Below are 7,297 nucleotides of genomic sequence, written 5' to 3' on the forward strand. Positions count from 1 at the left end.
CAGAACCAGAACCGGGCCTGGCTGCCTGGAGTCTGTCAGTCTGTCTGTCTGAAGAGAAACTGGATCACGCGAGGACTTTTGGGGGTGCGACGAAGGCAAATCCGGGAGGGGGGGTCGAGACAATCTCGGGGTTCGGAACCAGAAGCAGAAGCAGAGCCAGAACCGGGCCTGGCTGCCTGGAGTCTGTCCGTCTGTCTGTCTGTCTGCCTGTCAGTCTGTCTGGAGAGGAACTGGGCCACGAGGACTCCGCGGGGAGCGACGACGAGGCCGAGGCGGAATCCGACGCCGGGGCCGCCTCGGGGTCCGGGGTCCGGGGTCCGGGCGCGATCCTTCCCTAGCGGCGCAGGCAGCCGGCGGCTCGGGCTCGGGGCCGGCGCGCGAGGAGGGGCAGGAGGAGGCGGCGCGTCGGGTCGGGGCGTCCCGCGCCGGGCTCCATGGCCCGCGGAAGGGGGCGTGTGCGTGTCGGGGTGGGGGACCCGCCTAGCTCGCGACGCCGGAGCTGCCGGGAACGCTCGGAACCTTCAGCGCGGCGAACCGCGGCCCATCCCTCCGTCCGTCCGTCCCTCCCTCCCTCCCGCAGGCGGGGCGGCGGCGGCGGCGGCGGCGACGGGAGTGTGTGTGCGCGTGCGCGTGCGCGCCGGCGCGGCTCGTCCGCTGCTCGGAGGCGAGCGCGCGCGTGCGTATTGGTACGCGCGCTCCACTTCCGCTTCCGGTGCTCCTGGCGCTCCTGGCGCGCGCCCCCCCCCCTCCCCACTCCCTAAAGAACGATCCGGGAAGCCAGCCGCAAAATCCAGCCAAGCGAGTGAGGCGGCTCACGCGGCGGGATATCCCTCCGCCCGCGAGTTCAGCGTGCGTAATGCCTCCCGCCCGCCCGCCGTGACCGCCCCGCGGATCCCTCCGCCGGGCCTGCCCCGGAGCAGGGAGGGGAAGGAAAGGAGGAAGGCTCTGAGGAAGCGGGGAAGTGGTTCTTGCAGCCTGCTTGCAGACAGACAAACAGACACAGACACACACACATATACCAAAAAGGCACATTTTGTCAGCAGGTTACATCCACTTGTTTCTGAAGTTTCACCAGTCTCACACCACACACACACACACACACACACACACACACCCAAAAAGCACATTTTTTTTTCAGCAGGATACATCCATTTATTTCTGAAGTTTCACCAGTCACACACACACACACACACACACACACACAAAGGCAAAATTTTTTCAGGATACATCATCCACTAATTTCTGAAGTTGTTCACCAGTCTCTCTGTCTCTCTGTCTCTCTCTCTCTGTCTCTCTCTCTCTCTCTCGCTCTCTCTCTCTCTCTCTCTCTCACACACACACACACACACACACACACCAAAAAGGCAAATTTTTTTCAGCAGGATACATCATCCACTAATTTCTGAAGTTGTTCACCAGTCTGTCTCTCTCTGTCTCTCTCTGTCTCTGTCTCTCTCTCTCTCTCTCTCTCTCTCTCTCTCTCTCTCTCTCTCTCTCTCTCTCTCTCTCACACACACACACACACACACACACACCAAAAAGGCAAATTTTTTTCAGCAGGATACATCATCCACTAATTTCTGAAGTTGTTCACCAGTCTGTCTCTCTCTGTCTCTGTCTCTGTCTCTGTCTCTCTCTCTCTCTCTCTCTCTCACACACACACACACACACACACACACACCAAAAAGGCAAATTTTTTTCAGCAGGATACATCATGCACTAATTTTTGAAGTTGTTCACCAGTCTCTTTCTCTGTCTCTCTGTCTCTCTGTCTCTCTGTCTCTCTCTCTCTCTCTCTCTCTCTCTCTCTCTCACACACACACACACACACACACACAACACACACCAAAAAGACAAATGATTTTTTAGCAGGATACATGATCCACTTATTTCTGAAGTTGTTCACCAGTCTCTTTCTCTGTCTCTGTCTCTCTGTCTCTCTTTCTCCCTCTCTTTCTCTCACACATACAAACCACACACACAACTAAAAAGACACATTTTTTCAGTAGGATACATCATCCACTTATTTTTGAAGTTGGTCACCAGTCTCTTTCTCTGTCTCTCTCTTTCTCTCTGTCTCTCTCCCTCTTTCTCTCTCTCACACACACACACTAAAAAGGCAAATTTTTTCAGCAGGATACATCATCCACTTATTTCTGAAGTTGGTCACCAATCACACACACACACACACACACACACACACACTTCCATGGATCTGGACTCTCCCGTGTGTGGCTTCTGCCAACATCTGCCTCATCCATTCGGGATTTGGAGGATGAAAAAGTGGAAACAAACTTTTCCCAAACCTCCACCCACCTACCCACCCAGTTTCCCTAGAAACTTTTCGGATTCCTTAAGGAAATGGACTTTATACCCTCTGGTTTTGGTTTTGGTTTTTGGGAATTACACCCAGTGGTGCACAGAAATGATTCCTGGCAGGCTCAGGGGATTTATATGGGATGCCTGGGATCGAACCCGCGGTGGCCATGTGCAAGGCGATGCTCAGGGCTTACTCGTGGCCCTGCGCTCAGAAATCACTCCTGGTAGGCTTGGGGATCCTAGGAGATGCCGGGGATAGAACCTGCGGTGGCTGATTGCAGGGCAAGCGCCCTATTCCCCTATTTGTCGTGCAGTCCTTCCAGCCCTCAGGCTCCTTCTTCTTGTTTGTTTCTTGGGGCCATCCCTGACGATGCTCCTCTGGGCTTACTTCCAGCCCTACGCTCACGCTCAGAAGTCACTCCTGGTGGGCTTGGGGGACTCTAGGGGTTGCTGGGGATCAAACCCGTGCGCCTGATTGCAAGGCAAATGCCCTATTCGCTGAGCTACCCTTCCAGCCCCTGTTTGTTTCTTCTTGTTTGTTTTTGGGGGTCACCACCAGTGATGCTGGAGCTTACTCATGGCCCTGTGATCAAAATCCTGGTGGTCTTTGGGGGACCCTAGGGGATGCCTAAGATCAAACCCTGGCCTGCAGTGTCACAGACAGCCAAGCGCTGTCACCGCTGTCCCTTCGCTGCATCCTTTCTGCTTTGTTGTCCTGTGGCCCTTACTCGGGTCCTAGGGCAAGACCTGCTGCTCCTTCTCTCCTAAAGTTCCAGTGGAGGGTGGGAGTAGGGTTGCAGGCTTGCACCTGCTGCCTGGTGTGGGGGAACTGCAGAGCTTGGGGCTGGGGTGAAAGTTTGGGAACAGGGGGTTTGGGGGCAGTTGGGGGCCAGGAATTTTGGATAATGTTGATATTCAGGCTTCTGCGTTGGCAACATGGCAGTGAGTTTTGTGCCAAGTAGAGAACCACGTGGTGCTTTTCCGCAGAGATGTGGGCTTGCTGGGAACAGAGATGGGAGTGGAGCATGAAATGCATTTGTCCAGGAAATTCTGCCATTCTCCCAAGCGTTCTTAGCTTTTTTTTTTTCCCCCACTTGTTTCCTTTCATTTTTTTCTTTTTCCCCCTGCCAGATCCCTAGTGCTATCCATCTTGTCTCGTGATTGCATAATTCAGTGAGGTAGCAATTATGTACCAAGCAGAGAGAGGCCCTCTGCTCCGCCCGCAAACATCTCAAGTGCCCAGGGCCTGATCCAATTATTTCCAGACTTTTGAGAGCTGTGTCGTCCTCGGTGTGGGAAGGGCGTTCCAACTTTGTATGGAAATCAAGTGGCCAAGTAAATCTAATAAACGTGGATGTGGAAAAGGGAAACAATTGCCCCCTTAACTATGCTATTTCTAAAAGTCAATCCTCAACAGTCCTTGAAAGGATCATTATCCCTGAAGAGATGCATGAGCGAAGACTGACGTTAGAACGGGATAAAAAAAATATGTAATGTTTATTTTAGGAAAGAATAGCAGAGGATAAAGGATCCAACCCACTTTCCTAATGATCAGACACATTGCCACCTGCTGGTGCATCTTAGCACGAACATTCCATCCAGAAAACTTCAGTTCTAAAGTGTCTTCTACAAGGCCAGGGAAACCAGCCTAAACATCTCTGCCCAAAATGCAATCCTTACTTCCACAACATCAATTTTTAAAGCATACTACATGTGCTATTCTAATATTTTTACCAATAGTGTGGAAGTAATCGAACCCAATGACTCATCAAATCATGCATTTTTAAAAATGAGTTTCCATCTTCTTTTTAAAAATGCCTCAATACTCAAGCTTCAGGGGTTAAACAAACTGGGGAAGTCTCCTAATTCACCTTCTCTTTCTTGCATACAAAACCTCTTAAAAAAAAAAAAAACCTCTTGGCAGGCTGCTTTCAAGAGCTTTCCAAACTTCAACAGACCCAAAGTCCTAGCTGTGAGCAAAGTAGGCCTTTGCTGGGAAAGTTTCAGAAGATGGTAAGCAAAGGATTTAATTAAGCCAGTCACTATTCATTCCAGAACGATTTTTTCTTTTTTAATGATGAAACTCCTTTTGTTCACCCACAAAGCCCCAGTAGGGAAAACATTTCCAAAGGTTTCTTGAGAGCTGGTGGAAGTTCTAAAATGTTCTACAGGCACCATATCTAGAATGTCTTCAGAGGTGCCTATCCCAATAGAACACACTCTTCAGTCATTGGTCCTTTCTTTAAGAGAGAGAAAGAGAGAGAGAGAGAGAGAGAGAGAGAGAGAGAGAGAGAGAGAGAGAGAGAGAGAGAGAGAGAGAGAGCGCAATGGTTTCATCCATTGCATATAGAGGTTTTCAATGGGGAGGGTGTCATTGGAAACCTCATTTCATCCCCTCGCTCAGATGCTTAGTGAAACTCCATGTCTACAGCTGTTCTAGGCATGTCAAGTATGGTTCTGTTTTGTTTGGAGATGTGGTTCACACCTGGTGGTGGTACTCAGGGGCTATTCCTGACTGTGCTCAAGAGGGACCTCTGGTGTTGCTTAGAAGAATCATAGGTGGTTCTGGAGATTGAACCCAGGTTGGCCATATGCCTTAAAAACCCTGTACCTCTCGCCACCCCAAGACACCATCCCCCACCCCCAAACTAATTTCTGTATGTAGCTTCTTGCACCCCCACTCCCATCCCCCAAGTAGCCAATATAAGGCTACTTGATGATAAGCAACAGGGAAGAGGTTTACTGATAATTAAAAATATAGGTCAGGGCCCGGAGAGATAGCACAGCGGCGTTTGCCTTGCAAGCAGCCGATCCAGGACCAAAGGTGGTTGGTTCGAATCCCGGTGTCCCATATGGTCCCCCGTGGCTGCCAGGAGCTATTTCTGAGCAGACAGCCAGAAGTAAGCCCTGTGCACTGCCGGGTGTGGCCCAAAAACCAATATATATATATATGTCAAAGCTTCTATAAGCCAAAAGATTTTTTTTTTTTTTTGGTTTTTGGGCCACACCTGGTGATGCTCAGGGGCTACTCCTGGCTATGCACTCAGAAATCGCTCCTACCTTGGGGGCCGGTTAATCGAACCACGGACTGTCCTGGGCTAGTGCGGGCAAGGCAGACATCTTACCGCTTGTACCACCGCTTCTGCCCCCAAAAGATTTTTTTCATCTCAAAACTACAACCAAGGGCCCGGAGAGATAGCACAGCGGCGTTTGCCTTGCAAGCAGCCGATCCAGGACCTAAGGTGGTTGGTTCGAATCCCGGTGTCCCATATGGTCCCCCGTGCCTGCCAGGAGCTATTTCTAAGCAAACAGCCAGGAGTAACCCTGAGCACTGCCGGGTGTGGCCCAAAAACCAAAAAAAAAAAACAAAAAACAAAAAAAAACTACAACCAAAATATAAAGATGAAATCTCAATAGGTTTTTCAAGTTTATTTTTACAAAAATTTAGTACAAATGATATCGAAGTATAAATCCTTCTTGAGCAATTATTACACAGTAACTATATGTGAGTGAGTACTTCATTATGTCTGTCCATACTGTATAATTTTAGCCCTTCATCTTGTCAGTGAATAACATCTTTGTTTTGGGGCCATGCATGATGGTGTTCAGGGATTACCTCTCCTAGCTCTGCACTCAGGAATCACTTCTAGTGGTGCTTATGAAACCATATGAGAGTCCGGAATTGAACCCAGGTTGGCTACATACAAGGCAAAAACACCCTCCCCACTGTGCTATCACTCTGGCCCTGGAAATTCGACATTTTAACTGCTGAGTCATCTTAATTTCACTCAGAAGGGGTGCAGCCTTTTAAGAAGGTCCTTTAGAGTTAGAAAAGCTGAATCAAGGGATTCTCTTTTCCCTATCCTTCACTGTGCAGGTTTCCCCAAATTCAAAAGTATTAGGGACAGGGCTGCCTCCCAAAATGGAATCTGCAAGCCCTTGCTTCTAAGGACTAAGGAGAAAAGAGCCAGTACCACAGCAGGCCCATTTCTTTGTGTGCTATGAAACAGATTGCTCTGTGCCAAAATTCAAAAGTCAGCTATTTTTTTTTGGGGGGGCACACCCAGCAGCCTCAGGGTTACTCCTGGTTCTACACTCAGAAATCACTCTTGGCAGGCTTGGGGGACCACATGGGATGCTGGGATTTGAATCACCATTCTTCTGCATGCGGGGCAAATGCCCTACCACCATGGTATCTCTCACCCCCCCCCTTTTTTTAAGGTTTACATACCTAGCCACTCTTTTTCATTCAAACAAACCAGCATTTCCTGGCACCCTAGTTGGGCCCTCTATTTATAGGAAAGGTGTTCATCAGTGTTTTCAACAAGACTATAAACAAACACCAAGAAGAGAGGAATGAAGTGCTGGAGACTATCAAATTAGTCTTAGGTTCAGCAAAACTTTTGAACTCAGGGATAGTCCTTGAAAAAGATGTTATTTCAGTGCAGTGCCATGCTTAGCTTTCCCTGTGTGCACAGCCCTTCACTCATGCTAGGCCAGCACCATCCCTTTTCAGAAATCAAAGGCTCATATGACCCATGATCCTCCAATGGGCCAGTTCTTCCTGCTGATTTTCTGAGCCCAGACCTCAATAGCCCTGCTCACTAGGTCTCCCACCAAGCAGAATTATGCCAATGGTCCCCTATAAAAATGGACAAACCACAAGTACATACATATATATAAATATATAAAGACTTCAATTTCCCCCCAAAAAAATATTCTGATCATACTAAAGCTTTCCATTGAAAAATATCCCCCTATTTTGCCACTATGTAGGCCTCAGTGCGCATTTTCTTCATTCTCCCACTGGGCTGAAGCTGCGAGTAAACAGGTGACTTGCACCCTAATGAGTTGGGACAGTGAAGAGCTAAAGGGGTGACAAGAATCCTGGAATTCTGGATGTGCAGCCCCTTGGGTCTCAGCTTACACTCTTTCTCCCCCTCAGTGAGACTGAGATGGTCACACTAAGAAGTGTTTC

This window comes from Suncus etruscus, chromosome 8, assembly GCF_024139225.1.
Source record: "Suncus etruscus isolate mSunEtr1 chromosome 8, mSunEtr1.pri.cur, whole genome shotgun sequence".
In the NCBI taxonomy this organism is placed as follows: Eukaryota; Metazoa; Chordata; class Mammalia; order Eulipotyphla; family Soricidae; genus Suncus; species Suncus etruscus.